Here is a 17,627-nt window from a genome sequence, read left to right as displayed (position 1 = left end):
CCAGGTCAAGTTTGAGAGTGTATGCTGCTAGCTGTTGGTTGATGTTGGTAAGGTTTTTTGGAAGAAAGGCCAAGCCAGTTTAGTTTGTTGGTTTTGGACAGAAGGAATTGGAATGCAAATGGCAAGGTGGGACTTTTGAGTGAATGTGACTCAATGAAGTGCTTGTTGTGTTGGTCTGCTACTGTAGGAAATGTTGGTAGCAGATTTTTTGATCCTCCAAGGCCAAAAGCTAGGTCCAGTTTTAGAGAGTGTATGGAGTTGGCTAGGTTTTGTTGTTAGGTTGGTTGCTGTTGCTATTGCTGCAGTTGGACAGAAAATGTGTTTTTGATAGAGAACATCAAATGCCAACAACAGGGTTCCTCCTCTTTTGATCTCAGCAGAACCAACTTTAACATGCCAAAGTGAGTGAGTTTTTCTGAATGAACCTTTTCTTATCCATTTGCCTTGGCCAAGAATCTTGTGATGCTGCTACTGCTACTGGTTGTGATGACAGGAAAAGTGCAAAGTGGCCAAGTGATTTCTTTTTCCCGCTGCTAGGTTGTTGGGACAGGTTATTAGAGGAATGGCCAGGTGAGATCTTTTTGGGAAATGAGTGGAAAGTGTTTTTTGTCTGCTAATTGTTTTGGATAGAAGAAAATAATCAGATGCAAAATGTTAGTTCAGTTCTTTTGTTGCAAAGTCTTTTTTTTTTGAATCAGCATGCCTTCCTCTCATTTGCCTTGGCCAAGTGGTTTTGTGGTTTGTGCTGCCAATGCTGTTACCAGTCACAGCAAATTAAGGCCTTGGTCTGCTATGAGCAGTACCAGGCATGGCAAGGCCCATGCTTTTGGATGCTTTTGACAGCTCTTTTCAAAATGGCCAAAGATCATCTCCACAAAATGAAGTTTTTTCTTGTGTTATGCAGCCAAATCCTCAAGATGACAGGAATTTTTCCATAAAATCTGCTATGTCATATGGTACAAGTATGGTTCATGGACTTGGTTGTTGAAACAATGTCCTTTTTGCCAATGTTCAAATAAGCTAGTATGGCCATATGTACTATTGGAGTATGGCTGCACAATGAGGCTCACCATGACAGAAAAAATGATCAAGAATGCTGCATAATGATGCTGGTACAAGGCATGGTTGTGGAAAGCAAGGACAAGCATGGTGCATTTGTACCTTTCTTATAATTCAAGCAACCAAGTATAGATTCACATGTGCTGCATAATTTGACTTTGCAAACACATTTAAAATGATATTTATGAGCTGTCCCAATTGGCCAAATGCTGAAAAAATGTTTAAATCAAAAAGTCAACTCTTGGTCAAACTTTCATTTAAATGAAAAAGGTCAAAATATGCCATTTTGATTGGTGAAGTTTTGGCATATGAAATTTATATTTTTGGAAAGAGGGGATCAAATGTGACTTGTAGGAAAAAACCCCACCAAAATTGGCCAAACGGTTTGGGAGATATGGCCCTTTGAAGTTCAAGCTTTTCTGAAATCGATTCGATCATAACTTGCCAACCACACATGGGAATTGAGAGTTCTAGGACTTTTTGGAAATGGGAGAACAAGATCTTCAACTTTCATGTTGGGCAAAAATTCATTTGAGGCTTGTATCATGATGTAAGTTTGAGGATCAAAACTTTCCATTTATGGCAGGTTTCAGTTACAGGCCCAGTTTCCATTTTGGGAAATTTATGATCTGGCTTCAAATTCTTCCATGATGGTGTTTGGCATGATGTATGATGACTATTTGGACATGAATGAACTCTCACAAACCAATTCCAATCAATCAATCACTGATTAAATGGACAGTTGACCAACAGTTGACTTTTAGGGTTTCTGACTGATTATGCATTGACTGATGACTTCCAAACCCTAATTCCTTGAGGACTTGACTTCAAATGGTGTCCCAAGTTGTATGAACTCTTGATTATTGATCATGGTGCCCAAATTCCACAAGAATGACCATCATCCACTGCTTTGACTGACAGTTGACTTTTTTAGGGTTTTTGACTGTCTGTGTATGAACTGATAATCTCTGAGCCTTCAACCCTTGACCAAAATACTTCAAATAGACCTCCAAGCCATGTGAACTTGTTGGACAAACCCCAAGGCCTTGGTTCAATGAGAAATTCCTTTGCTTGCTTGGTTGACTGATCAGGAGATTAGTTTGACCTAATTCTTGATTGCTTGCTCTTGAGGCAACTGAGGGACAATGCAATGCTATGTAATGGACCATGATATGCTATGACCTAATATGAAAATGTATGTACAATGATAGGTGCAAATTTGAGGTGCTACAAGTAGGCGCGATGTTAGGTCAGAAAAAGGATAGGAAAATGCATGTCATTTACTATGCTCATAGGACTCTAGATGATACGCAAATTAATCATGTGACCATGTAGAAAGAACTATTGGCCGTGGTCTTTTCTATCAACAATTTTTGTTCCTATCTAGTGGATTTGAAGATAACTCTTTATACAAACTATGCGGCCATTAGATATCTCCTAATAATAAAAGATGTTAAACCAAGACTTATCAGATGGATCTGACTGCTTCAAGAATTTGATATTGAGATAAGAAGAATAAAAGATTCTCTGGAATAAGCAGTGGCTTTAGAGGATCTAGTTCCAGAGAAAAGAATGATGATTAGAAAGGATGCTTCAAGTGCAAGAAGCTTGGTCACTTCATTATTGATTATCCGAAAGTGCAAAATGATAAGTTAAAGAAGGGGAACTTTTAGAAAGATAGCTTCAGAAACAAGTTCAAGAAGATTCTCATGGCAACATGGATGAACTTGACAATGAAGAAGACTCTGAAAAGGATGAAGAGCAAGCAAGGCCAAGGTCTATTCAAGAAAATAAACTTTTAAATCAAAAGTCTTGAATGATCCTAAGTGTAAGACCCCAATTTTGGCCCTAAGATCCCTCATGGCCCATATCATCTCATTTCATGGCCTCAAGGATCACTGCATGCCCTAGCTTCCCTCTTAGTGGGTAGGTTGCCTTGTGGGTTGTTTCTTGATCACCAAGCATACTTTGCATTTGTATATTTTTGCCTTTCATATGTTTATCATTCCAAAGTACAAAAATATTGTCAGTCTAACCTTGTTGCTTGCAGTTGAAGCAATCATCAGCAATTAGGTCAAGATCAGTCAACAGTCAGTCAAAGTAGTGGATGGTGGCCATTCTTGCAGAATTTGGGCACCATGATCAATAATCAAGAGCTCATATATCTTGGGACATCATTTGAAGTCAAGTTCTCAAGGAATTAGGGTTTGGAATTCATCAGAAGAGGTTCAGTCACCCAAAACCCTAGAAAAGTCAAACTTGGTCAATAGTGGATTTAATCAATGATTTGATGGATAGAATTGGTTTGAAGGAGCTCATTCATGCTTGTACAAGCCTCATCTATCATGTCAAACCTCATCATGGAAGAAAATCAAGTCAAATCAGAAATTTCCCAAAATAGAAAGTGGACCTGTAATTTCAACTGCCAAAAATGGAAACTTCTTGATCCTCAACTTACATCATGATACAAGCTCCAAATGAATTTTTGCCCAACATGAAAGTTGAAGATCTTGTTCTCCCATTTTCAAAAAGTCCAAGAACTCTCAAATCCCATGTGTGGTTGTCAAGATATGATCAATTCAATTTCAGAAATTTGTGAACTTCAAAGAGCCATAACTCATGAACCATAAGGCCAAATTTGGTGGGGTTTTTTCCTACAAACCACATTTTTCCTCCTCTTTCCAAAAATATAAATTTCCTTCACCAAAACCTTGCCAATCAAAATGGCATTTTTGGACCTATTTCATTTAAAAATCAAGTTTGACCAACCATTGACTTTTTGATTTATTGACTTTTTCTCACTTTGGCCAATTGGGATTTGTTTCATATGGTATTTGCAATTTGCTCCAAGCCTAAAATCATGCTCATGCTATCATCATACTACTATTTGGACCAAGGTGCATAACTTGAAATTTTGGCAAATGGATTCATAAGTGAAAGCAAAGGCTAGCAATTCATTAAGCAACATAAAACAGCATTTGTATAAGTCATTGGCAGCTGGTTTCAGGCCCAATTCGACCAGGACTTTGCACCTCCATGTTCATTTGTACAAGTTTAGCAAAAATGCAAAATGCTTCATTTAAACAAAACCAGTTTAGCACTTGTTAAGCTAATGCTAAACAGACAATATAAAGCAATTTTTCTGCTCATTTGAACCCTAGCTAGCTGCAGCCACCCGACCAAATTCTCTTTTTCTCTCAAGTTGCATTTTCACCAAAAGGGAATTTTCTGCTCAAACACTCAAAACCCTTGAACAACCTCCATTGTTTATTCACTTGGACCTCATTTGGGAGGGTTTTCGAACACCTAATCTCAACTGTAGTGCATTTCCTCATTCTGTTTTTCTTCAATGCACAACAATGGCAGATCGTGATTTATTCATCTCCAAGCATTCTTGAGCTTAAAGAACTTCATCATCCATCAACATAAAGCACAAGGGCCATCTGTTTCGAGCTGCATCCATCAGAACACCACTGCATCTCATTTTTCTTCAAAAACAAGTACTTTAGTTGCTTAAGTTCTTTGAACTTGCTTGCTTTGCTATTTAGCAATTGCTTTTGAGGTATAATTACTTCTTCTTCATGTAGTCTGGAGACCCGGTCTGTTATTTGACCGGGCAAACTGTCTGAAGTCCTCCTTAAGAGGCAATGCTTGTGTGTGTTTAAAATTGTCCCAAGCAGGAAAAGTCCTTCAAGTAAGGCAATTGGTAGATCAAAGGGATAAGTAGCCTACCCCCTACTATTCAGTGTGTCCTCTCCTTGCTCCCATTACATGGTTGAAGCATTGAGATAAAAACCCAAGATCTAATAGAGTCAATAATGTGGAAAGAGCTCCATCTTTCTGAGCTCCCACACTTTCTTTGATGCTCTCCCTGATTTGGGATAGAAGCAATGAGGCACACCCCTCATCTCCTTTTCATCTGCTTCACCTTAGCCTCTCAATGGCAAGGTTAAGAGCGACCTTTACCTATCACAGTGGACTTTCATAGTCAAACCCTCTCGTGTGAGCCCCCTTGTTTGGCTATAGAGTGTGCTGTTTGATATTCATTGATTGATTGATTGTTTCATATGCACATGTTTGCTTGTATGTTATGCATTTATCATCATCAATTGCTCATCAATGCATAATCATCTCATTTGTCTTTGTGACATTATCATTGCTGTTTACCCATTGAGGACAATTGTAAGACCATCCATTGGCCATTGCTCCTATGATATGGAAGTGAGTATAAGACCATCACCTTGGCCACTCATCTTATCTTTGCCTGATGCATTTATTTGATTGTATGTGAGGAAGCAACTGTAAGTCCCTGCAAGTTGGCATTTGCTCTCCTATGATCACATGTTGTTTGTTTGTATGTGAGGATACAACTGTAAGTCCCTGCAAGTTGGCATTTGTATTCCTAGGACCATACTGTGGAGGTTAGAGTAAGCCCAGACAGATTGGCATCTGACATCCATGTCTTGCTTTTGTTTGTTTATGTGAGGTTGCAACTGTAAGTCCCTGCTAGTTGGCATTTGCTTTCCTATGATCATATGTTGGATATTGGTGTAAGCCCAGACAGATTGGCATCCGGTATCCAAGTTTCTTTTTGTTTTAGGAGATTAGTGTAAGACCATTGAGTGGCATCTGATATCCAGTTTTATTTTAGGAGACTGGTGTAAATCCATCTATTGGTATCCGGTATCCGCCTTTTATTTCTTTGTTTGAGGAGATTAGTGTAAGACCATTGAGTGGCTTCTGACATCCCATTTTGTTTTAGGAGATTGGTATAAGACCAGTGATTGGCATCCGGTATCCGCTTTTCTTCTTTGTTTGTTTATTATTATTAATTGCCATTCCAAAGGACACACTTGAATCATCCTCCTATATGATTTCAAGAAGTGAACCCTCTAAGAAGTTTTACGATCCATATTCATCCATTCATCATTCATTATGTCTTAAACCTTTTCACACTTTGATTTCAAACTTGACATAGATGTTGTGCAAACATTTTCATGTTTTCAAACTAAAAACCTGGACTCAAGTCCTTGACTTTTTTTCAAACTCCATTTCATAATACTTCTTTTGAATCAATCTTAATCATACTCTGACTTCACTTTCATAATCACAATCAATTAACTTCACTCATTCACTTGTTTTGGCTTTGTCCATTGTTAATCTTTTCATGCATTAGCCATAGGTTTCAATTATCATTGTGGTTGATGTAAATCTTGCCTATCCTTAGTGAGTCGACAGTAAGACTTCCGTACTGAAAACAGGGCTAATCCCTCTAGTACGTCGAAGCTATCCTCGCATGGTGGATGTTGTTTTTGGTCGAGTGTTCTCCCATTGATAATGAAAAGCCTCAGTGCTTGTGTTTAAAACTGAATCCACCAACTTTTGGAAATCTTTTAGCCGAACTACGGCGTTTTGATCCTTACCTTTGATGGAAGGTACGTAGGCAGCGGGTTCATCCGTTCGAACACAAAAATAAATAAAACCCAATAAAAAAAATGTATATTCTTTTCTCATCATCCCAATCATGTTTGCACAATCTTTATGTCATAACAAATAACAATCTTTTACAACAAGTGTGAAAAGGGCTCCCTATGAGTACCTAGGACGTAGTGGGTGCCTAACACCTTCCCATTGCGTAATTTACCCCTTACCCAAAATCTCTGATCTTTTTATTAGTTTTCTACGTGTAAAACTTCTTAGGCTTTTGTTCGCTTTTTAGCCAGTCCTTTGGATAAATAAAAGTGCGGTGGCGACTCGAAATTTCAATGTATCTCTTGCTTATGATTTAATCGATAGATCATATAGCGACGAATACACCGCTACACTAAGCCTTATCATATGAGAGCAAAGGTACAAAACAAGAAGAAATCTATCAGAACTAACCATAAAAGACCCATAAAACTATGGGTACCTAAATCTCAAATTATTTTTGCTACAAATATGGTTTAAGGGAGAAGCAAAGCAGTAGTCATGGTACCTGCACAATGGCTTCTCACAACATATGATAGGAGAAAGGCATATGTTCCAAACCCTAACTCTGAAAGAGGGAGGAACTGTCATATTTGGAGGAAAACAAAGAGGAAAGATCATTGGTATGGGTTTTATTAGTAACTATCCTATCTCAATTAATAATGTTTGGCTTATAGGTGGACTTAAACATAACCTATTGAGCATTATTAAATTTTGTGGCAGTGGTTATGAAGTTGTGTTTAATAAGAACAATTGCACAGTCATGAATGAATCTGACAAGTCTATAGTGTTCAAAGATAGGAGGAAAGGAAATGTTTATAAAATTAATTTTTCTAAATCGGTTGATCAGAAGGTACTTTTCCTTCTATAAGTGAGTGATGAGAAGTGGCTCTGGCATAGAAGGTTAAGTCATGCTAACTGGATATTAGTCTCTACACTTAGCAAGTTGAAACTTGTTAAAGGATTGCCATAACTTAATTATCACTCAAGTGCACTTTGTGGAGCATGCCAAGTAGGGAAAATTATTAAAACTTCTTTAAAAACTAAACCATTGTCTCTACCTCTAGACCCTTAGAGTTGCTTCACATTAATTTGTTTGGTCTTATTATTGGGATGAAATATGGACTATTCATTATTGAATACTATAGAAGATGGAATTGAGTTAAATTCCTTAGAACCAAGGATGAATCATATGATGTGTTCATCATCGTCTGTATCCAAGTACAAACTGAAAAGAAATAAAAAAATTTAAAGGTAAGAAGTGATCATGGTGGTGAATTTGAAAATGAGCAATTTGAACTTTTTTGTGATAAACATAGCATTGTCCATGAGTTCTCTTCTCCTAGAACTCCACTGTAAAATGGAGTTGTAGAGAGAAATAACAGTTCTTTATAAGAAATGGCTAGAACCATGATCCATGAAAACAACTACCTAAGTACTTGTGGGCAGAAGCTGTGAATACAACATGTTATATTCATAATATAATTTATATTTGACTTATTCTGAACAAGACTTCATCTGTGATGTTCAGGGGAAGAAATCCAAGCATTTGTTATTTTCATCAGTTTGGATGTGCATGTTACATCTTAAACAATCAAGTCTATCTAAAGAAATTTGATGCCAAAGCTCAGAAGGGTATATTTTGGGGATACTCTAAATGCTATAATGTTGGTGTAAGCCCTAGAGGCCAATACATTTTGGTACTTGTATCGAATAATAAAAGGCATTCTCTTTATTATGGTTGATTAATAAAGTCCCTGGAATAGATAGTCCGTTTAATGTATTAAGTGTGACTTAATCATGAGAACACATTAAACATAAGGACATTATTCCTAAAGTATCCGTAGTCGAGCTTTAGTGTGAAGTGGGATAACATTAAAGCATTAAGACTATTATGTTTGTAGACTGATGATCACATCTCATGGATCATGGATAAAGAGTTATCAAGTCTTAAACATAGGTATGAATATTAGGAGTAATATTTATACTGGATTGACCCGCTATGAGAATACTATATAGAAAGTTATGCAAGGTGTCATAAGTTATTCTCATGGTGATAATAGTGTATTCCACTCTTCGACCTGAAACCACTATGGATCCTAGATGTAGAGTCGAGTGCTTTATTGCTGATCCAACGTTATCCGTAACTGGATAACCATAAAGGCAGTTGATGGGTACTCCACAAAGCATGCTGAGGGACATGAGTGACCTAGATGGAATTTGCCCATCCTGCTGTAGCGGTGTATTCGTCGCTATATGATCTATCGATTAAATCATAAGCAAGGGATACAATGAAATTTCGAGTCGCCACCGCACTTTTATTTATCCAAAGGACTGGCTAAAAAGCGAACAAAAGCCTAAGAAGTTTTACACGTAGAAAACTAATAAAAAGATCAGAGAGTCTGGGTAAGGGGTAAATTACGCAATGGGAAGGTGTTAGGCACCCACTACGTCCTAGGTACTCCTAGGGAGCCCTTTTCACACTTGTTGTATTAAATTGTTATTTATTATGACATAAGTATTGTGCAAACATGATTGGGATGATGAGAAAAGAATATACAATTTTATTATTGGGTTCGAACGGATGAACCCGCTGCCTACGTACCTTCCATCAAAGGTAAGGATCAAAACGCCGTAGTTCGGCTAAAAGATTTCCAAAAGTTGGTGGATTCAGTTTTAGACACAAGCACTGAGGCTTTTCATTATCAATGGGAGAACACTCGACCAAGAACAACATCCACCATGTGAGGATAACTTCGACGCACTAGAGGGGTTAACCCTGTTTTCAGTACGGAAGTCTTATAGTCGACTCACTAAGGATAGGCAAGATTTACATCAACCACAATGATAATTGAAACCTATGGCTAATGTGAAAAGATTAACAATGGACAAAGCCAAAACAAGTGAATGAGTGAAGTTAATTGATTGTGATTATGAAAGTGGATTCAAAGTATGATTAAGATTGATTCAAAAGAAGTGTTATGAAATGGAGTTTGAAAAAAGTCAAGGACTTGGGTCCAGGTTTTTAGTTTGAAAACATGAAGAAATTTGCACAATATCTATGTCAAGTTTGAAAGTAAATGTGTGAAAAGGTTTAGGACATAACGAGGATGAATGGATGAAGATGGAAAGTAAAACTTCTTAGAAGGTTCACTTCTTGAAATCATATAGCAGATAATTCAAGTGTGTCCTTTGGAATGGCAATTAATAATAATAAACAAACAAAGCAAAGAAAAGCGGACACCGGATGCCAATCACTGGTCTTATACCAATCTCCTAAAACAAAATGGGATGTCAGAAGCCACTCAATGGTCTTACACTAATCTCCTCAAACAAAGAAATAAAAGGCGGATACCGGATACCAATAGATGGATTTACACCAGTCTCCTAAAACCAGAAATGGATATCAGAGGCCACTCAATGGTCTTACACTAATCTCCTCGAAAGAAAACAAAGATGAAACATGGAAGTCAACTGCCAATCTGTCTGGACTTAGGTTAACTCCACAAATATGCTCATAGGAATACCAATGCCACATTGCAGGGACTTACAATGGATCCTCACATACAAACAGATAGAACAAACTATGATCACAGGAAAGCAGATGCCAACTTACAGGGACTTATAACTGCAACCTCTCATACAAATCAAACAGATCAAATTATGATCACAGGACAACAGATGCCAACTTACAGGGACTTATAACTGCAACCTCACATACAAATCAAACAGATCAAATTATGATCACAGGACAACAGATGCCAACTTACAGGGACTTATAATTGTATCCTCACATACAAACAGATAAAACAAAAGATATGAGTGACCAATGAGGTCTTACACTCTATCCTTCCATATCATAGGAGCAAATGCCAAAGCAATGGACTTACAATTGTCCTCAATGGGCAAACAACAATGATAGCATCACAAAGACAAATGAGATGATCATGCATTAATGGCGATTGATGATGATAAATGCATAACATACAAGCAAACATGTGCATGAAGCAATCAATCAATCGATGAATATCAAACAGCACACTCTATAGCCAAACAAGGGGGCTCACACAAGAGGGTTTGACTATGAAAGTCCACTGTAATAGGTAAATGTCGCTCTTAACCTTGCCATTGAGAGGCTAAGGTGAAGCAGATGAAAAGGAGATGAGGGGTGTGCCTCATTGCTTCTATCCCTAATCAGGGAGAGCATTAGAAAGTGTGGGAGCTCAGAAAGATGGAGCTCTTTCCACATTATTGACTCGATAGATCTTGGGTTTTTATCTCAATGCTTCAACCATGTAATGGGAGCAAGGAGAGGACACACTGAATAGTAGGGGATAGGCTACTTATCCCTTTGATCTACCAATTGCCTTACTTGAAGGACTTTCCTGCTTGGGACAAATATAAACACACACAAGCATTGCCTCTTAAGGAGGACTTCAGACAGTTTGCCCGGTCAAATAACAGACCGGGTCTCCAGACTACATGAAGAAGAAGTAATTATACCTCAAAGCAAATTGCTAAATAGCAAAGCAAAGCAAGTTCAAAGAACTTAAGCAACTAAAGTACCTGAAAAAGTCAAACCAATTAGTAAACAGTTCAACAGTTTAAAACAAAAGGAATGGATAAACAACAGTCAACCACAGAGGGACCAATGTGCAAAGCACAAGACTCAACTATATGAGTCACACCTACAAAACAAAGGTTAGCACATAATATATAACCAAAGCTCAAACAAATTGGCATGGTTTCTTTGAAGCATTGATGCTTAACCTGAAACAATGAACTCAACATAAGTCCCAAAAGACCACTAGGACAAGCCTAGGGTCAAAAACAAAAGGGAAAGTCAAAACAGCAAACAAAGAGTCAACCAAAGTCAAGTTCAAGCATTTAGAAGCATGCACAATTGGATTCAAACTCATATCATGCATCATTGTCATTTCATAGACCAAAGAAGTCAAAACATGGCAAATAAGAGCACACAAAAGGTCAACAGCAAGACCAAGCTCAAAAGCAAACATAATCAATCCCAAAAAATATGAAATAATTCATACTCAATCACAATCCATAACATAGCATGCATATGAAATTTCAGCTCAATTGGATCATGGGAAGATGGTCAATTAAAATCAGAAAGTTCAATCAATTTCAAGTGTGCACAAAAAAGTCAAACATACATGTGTCAACTTCAAAAAATCATAACAAAATGAAAACAGATGAGAAATGAATGGGATCAACACCAATGCAAAGCTCAAGATGTCTAGTATGCACATGTGAAATTTCATGATCATATAATAAGATATGAGGATTTCCCAAAGGATTTGGCAACATGTATCACATAAAGTCAACAATTGACTAGGCAGGGAAGGAAATTCACAAACAAATAGGAAATAGCATCATTAAATTCCAGAAAATTCATACACAAACTAGACATGTAAGAGATCATTCATGCAAAATTTCACATTATTTGGAAGTCATGAAGCATGTGAACAAAAATCATGAATTTGCATAACATTGGTGTGACACAAATTGTCACACCCTACTTCAAAAATTCATATCTAGCAAACCACAAATGATAAATGCACAAACTCTACATCAAAACAAAGATGAATGAGTCTAGTTTCACCACAAAAAATTTCAGAAGCAATGGATACATCATCATCATTTCACAAAAGGAATGGCCAAAGGTGTCAAATAAGCATACATGTTAAGAACCCTAGAGCCATTTAAAATCCAGCCAATCAAAAATTCAGCAAAAATCATGATTAAATAATAGACATTCATGTGAAGATGATGCAAAAATTTTCATGATTTTTGGAGTTAAATTGAGTGAAATATGAATTTGGTAAGTTGATGCACAAATTGGAACAAACATGAACCACATAACATGAACTAATGAGTCAAACCATTGACCGAGTGGCATTTAAGTAAATAAGCGCCTCATTAAGCAAAACGCTGCGTTTTGGCATGGGGAATGAAATGTTCTCATTGGCTGTTGCCAATGGAACAGTAAACAAGCCAATGGATGTCCAAGTTTTCTGGGTTCAAAACCCTTAGGGTTTTAGCAGCAGGGCATCAAATTCATGTTCATCATCGATCGAAAATTCAACAGAGTTCCAACAAACAGCATGGCAACATGACAGTAGTATTCAATCAACAACACACCAAACATGAACAAACACAATTCCTCATGAATTTCTGGACAGGTTCATAGGGTTTAAACACAACAGCAAAGCTTCATCACTAACATCCAAACATGAAAATCAAAATGCCCAGAACAAGAAATCGAGCATGGCAATCAACATATCCAACATCCAGCATCATGAATCCAGCAAGCATAATCATTAAAACACACCAACATCCAAGAATCGAGCAAAAACAAGTTTATGCACAAAAAATGTAAATCCGGATTTCTCAGCCATAGCACAACCATTTTGAATGAAACAAGTTGCAGTGGAATGAGCATACAAAGACCTATCCTAAGCATAGTATAGTTTGGCAAATGATGAGATTCGAACTGTTACCAAAATTGAAGCACAGTTGAGTAGCAGTGATTATTTGGCCTTCAAAGCTCGAAACAGATGTGCTTTAGGCTTTGGAATGATGGATGATGAAGCTCTTTCAGCTCAAGAATGCTTGGAAACTTCCAAATCTTGATTTGCCATTGGAGATGCTTGGAGAAGACAGACCACGATGCTGCACTGTATTGATTGTAATGTGTGAATTGCTTGATATACATTTGCTGTTTGCTTTGGTGATCTGTGAGATGAGTTCTATACCCGAACTCGAGTGCACTCTAGGATAGGAGAATGGCATAGTCTTGTTGACTGGTGTGGAGTAGTCCTTAGCCAGTTGACTTGCGAGCCCATTCACTTGGTGGAGGTCATGTTGAACTAATAATGTCACACAAGTTATTTGTGGATAGGCATTATTCTTTCAATCATGTTCCGCAGAAGCCAAGGACCTTAGTTTACCGAACCCATCTTGGCCTATTTTTAGGACCGTAGTGCGGAGGTCGTTCAGATGTCAGTTCTGATACGATTGTTACGCGATACTACACTCATAAGAGTTTCTCTTGAGAATATTCTTGGAATACGAGTATTCGTTCCTCCGATAATATTCGAAAGATGGAACGATGACTATGGGAACCTCTGATAGAACATGTCTGGCAGGTTTAAACCCTAGTACACTCCCTTTGGGTGGTTCTCAACCGAGACTCCATGCTCGTGACTCTCAACAAACCCGTGATTCGTGGTTGAGTCGTTCAAACATTGTTAATATCAATGGATCCCGGATCAGGTGTAAAACCTAAAATCCATCAAAGCGGCTGGTTGATATTAAGAATGTTTGAACCGGTTCATGTACCGTTAATATCAATGGAACTTGGGTGTCGATAAGGTGAAAACCTAAATCCACCAAAATGGATGATTGATATTAAGGATATATAGAGCTTTCCCACGACCTTTGTTTGGTGTGCTTTGCTTGATCCTTGAGTGTGTTTGTTGCATTCATGCATTCACGCATTCATCCGCATTCATGTCATCAAAAGAAGAAAATTTTCAAGGAATTTAAGGGGTTATTTGCAAAATTTTCAGACATGGAAAGACCAAAGAGGTATACAAAGAAGTATAGCTTCAAACAGCCTGATGTAAAAGAGTTAAGGAATCTGACATCATATGTATTAGATCCCTTGGGTTTCAAAGCTCGCTATGGAAAGCTTCTACCTCTGCTCACCACTCAGGTTGATGAAGGATTGATGAGTACTCTGGCTCAGTTCTACGATCCTTTGCATCATTGCTTCTTATTTCCGGACTTCCAGTTGTTGCCGACTTTGGAAGAATACTCTCATCTTATTGGGATTCCGATTCTGGATCAAGTGCCGTTCAGTGGCTTAGAGAGTATTCCATCTGCTCGAGAGATTTCCAGCTTGTTGCATATAGATGAAGATCTGATTAGAGCTAATCTGACTACCAAAGGCGGAATTCAGGGTTTTCCTTCCGAGTTCCTCATTGCCCAAGCTACCTTTTATGGGAAGGCCATGAGTGAGGATGCCTTTGAGGCTCTATTTGTGTTGCTCATCTATGGATTGGTGCTGTTTCCCAACTTCGACAAGTTCGTTGACATGAACGCCATTAGGATCTTTTCAGTCCTTAATCCAGTTCCGACCTTGTTAGGTGATGCATATGTCTCCATGCATCTGAGGAATATGAAGAATGGAGGAGTTATTGTCTGCTGTCTACCTCTGCTGTACAAGTGGTTTATTTCGCACTTGCCTCAGACAGTCGCTTTCAAGGAGAACAAGGGATGTCTACGGTGGTCTCAGAGACTCATGTCTCTCACCAATGATGATATCACCTGGTATGATCGCGTGTATGATACCGTTCAGATCATTGACTATTGTGGGGAATTCCCTAATGTGCCTCTTCTTGGTACATGTGGTGGGATTACCTACAATCCTATTCTTGCACGTCGTCAGCTTGGGTTCCCCCTGAAGGATAAACCTAATAGCATTCTGTTAGAAGGTGTGTTCTTCCAGGAGGGTAAAGATCCCCAAGGCCTGAAAGCCAGATTTGTCCGTGCATGGCGCAGTATTCACAAGAAGAGTAGGAACGAGTTGGGTCCGAAGAACTGCATTGCTTTGGAGCCATACACCTCTTGGGTCAGACAGAGAGCTGCCACCTACCTGATGCCGTATGATCATCCAAGACCTACACTGTTGGATGTGGCTGGGCCTTCAACCCTCCCTACCCAACGTGTAGAAGAGTTGAGAGAAGAAGACCTTTCGCGTGCCTGGATCCGTGAAAGAGAGGAATTGCTGCAGCAGCTCAAGGAGAAGGATGCTATGATTGAATTTCTCGAGCACCGAGTGATCGACGATCCGAACGACACTTGGACTTCTCTGCTTCCTCAGTCATCCAAATTCTGGAAGAGGAGGTATGATCGACTTGCTAAAGAGAAAGCTGATATGGAGGCTGCCTATGAGAGAGAGATCAAGAAGTTGTGCACTTCTCGTCTTCCAGCATCCCGAGCTAATAGGGATCCATAGGATGTCATTTACCTTTTCTCTTTGTAATAATTAAATTAAAAGAATGCTGTATTTCTTTGTTTTTAATATTTTGAATGAAATATTTTCCATGAGCAATTAAATTGTTTAAATATTCAAAATATTGCAAATAAATACCCTAAGGGTTCCTTGAAAACAAAGCATTTGCACAAGCATTTCATGCATCATTCTTGCATAAACAGGTACTCCTTTGTTTTCTGGTCTTCTGGTTCTAACCTTTGCTCTTCATTTATTTTGAAGACAAGCTGACTCACCGGTATTATACAAGAGTCAACTCTGCCAGAATCATGGAGCAGTTGGAGCAAGAGAACCAGAGTCTGAGAGAAGAGGTCGCCAGACTTGGCGCTCTGATGGAGCAACTTCTCGCTGCCCAGAATCAGCCTGCTCCACAGCCAGCAACTCCCGTTCAGCGGACGGTTATTTCCGAAGTGGCTACCTCAACGGTGCCTGTCAGTGCCCATCAGCCAAATGCCATGCCTCCCGGTTTTCCTTGGGGGATGCCTCCAGGCTTCATGCCTGATCTGCCAGCTCCTACCTTTGTTCAAATGCCGGCATCTAGCCCGGTCCCTATTCCTGTTCCTCCTGTCGTGCATACCATGCCTAGGGTAGACGACACCATCTATCACTCTGAAGCTTCTGAGGGCTCAGATGTTCACGAGAAGATGGACGCAATGAACGATCAATTCCTCGAGCTGAGAAAGGAATTGAGGACTCTCCGTGGCAAAGATCTCTTCGGCAAGTCTGCAGCCGAACTTTGTTTAGTTCCCGGTGTGAAAATACCGATCAAATTCAAGGTCCCGGACTTTGAAAAATATAAGGGGAACACCTGTCCATTAGCTCACCTGGTCATGTACGCCAGGAAGATGTCAACACAAACTGATAATGATCAACTCTTGATCCATTATTTTCAAGACAGTTTGTCTGGTGCCGCGCTCAGATGGTACATGAGCCTAGACAGCGTCAACATCCGGTCTTTCAATGATCTTGGCGAAGCTTTCGTCAAGCAATATAAGTATAATGTCGATATGGCGCCTGACCGAGATCAACTCAGGTCCATGTCGCAGAAAGACAAGGAATCGTTCAAGGAGTACGCCCAGAGATGGCGTGAGCTGGCAGCTCAAATCACTCCACCATTGGAAGAGAAGGAGATGACCAAGATTTTTCTGAAAACTCTTGGTTCATTTTATTATGAACGAATGATGGCGAGCGCTCCCTCTGATTTCACCGAGATGGTGAACATGGGGATGCGTCTTGAAGAAGGTGTCCGCGAAGGACGGTTAGCCAAAGATGATGGTTCTTCCTCTAAACGATATGGAGCGTTTAAGAGGAAAGAAGGTGAAGCGCATGCCGTGCAATCTCAGCCGAAACATAGAAGACCCTCTGTTCAGAGGAAGCCTGCACGACATTCCAGTCATCAGCACCAGGTGGCTCACGTAGCACCTGTTTTCAAGGACAACACTCCGCAACGTCAGCAATATCAACCTCAACAATATCAGCATCAGCAACAATATCAACAACCGCAATACCAACAACAACAATCTCGTCCGCAGCAACAGGCTTATCAGCCTCGTGGGAGTACGAGTAATCAAGCAAACATGGGTTATGAAAGGAAGAAGATCAACTTTGATCCGATCCCTATGTCGTATGCGGAGTTGTATCCCTCTCTGATAGAGCGGAAGTTGGTTTCTCCGAGAGATCCTCCAGCTATACCTGTCAACCCTCAGTGGTGGTATAAGCCTGACCTACACTGTGTCTATCACTCTGGCGCTCCGGGCCATGACATTGAAAATTGTTTCCAGCTGAAGACTAAGGTGCAAGACCTTATGAGAAGCGGAATTCTGAGTTTTGAAGACTCTAACCCGAACGTCACCAGGAACCCATTGCCTTCGCATGGGAAATCTGTGAACATGATTCAGGAGGACCTTGGGAAGTACAAGGTTAAGTATGTCAGTCATATCCGGCAATCGTTGGTTGATTTACATAAGATGCTGTGTCAGCACAGTTATTTGGAGCATAACCACGATAAGTGCCGCGTCTG

This window comes from Lathyrus oleraceus, chromosome 1 (assembly GCF_024323335.1).
Source record: "Lathyrus oleraceus cultivar Zhongwan6 chromosome 1, CAAS_Psat_ZW6_1.0, whole genome shotgun sequence".
NCBI classification, from domain to species: domain Eukaryota; kingdom Viridiplantae; phylum Streptophyta; class Magnoliopsida; order Fabales; family Fabaceae; genus Lathyrus; species Lathyrus oleraceus.
This window is presented reverse-complemented; position numbering follows the sequence as displayed.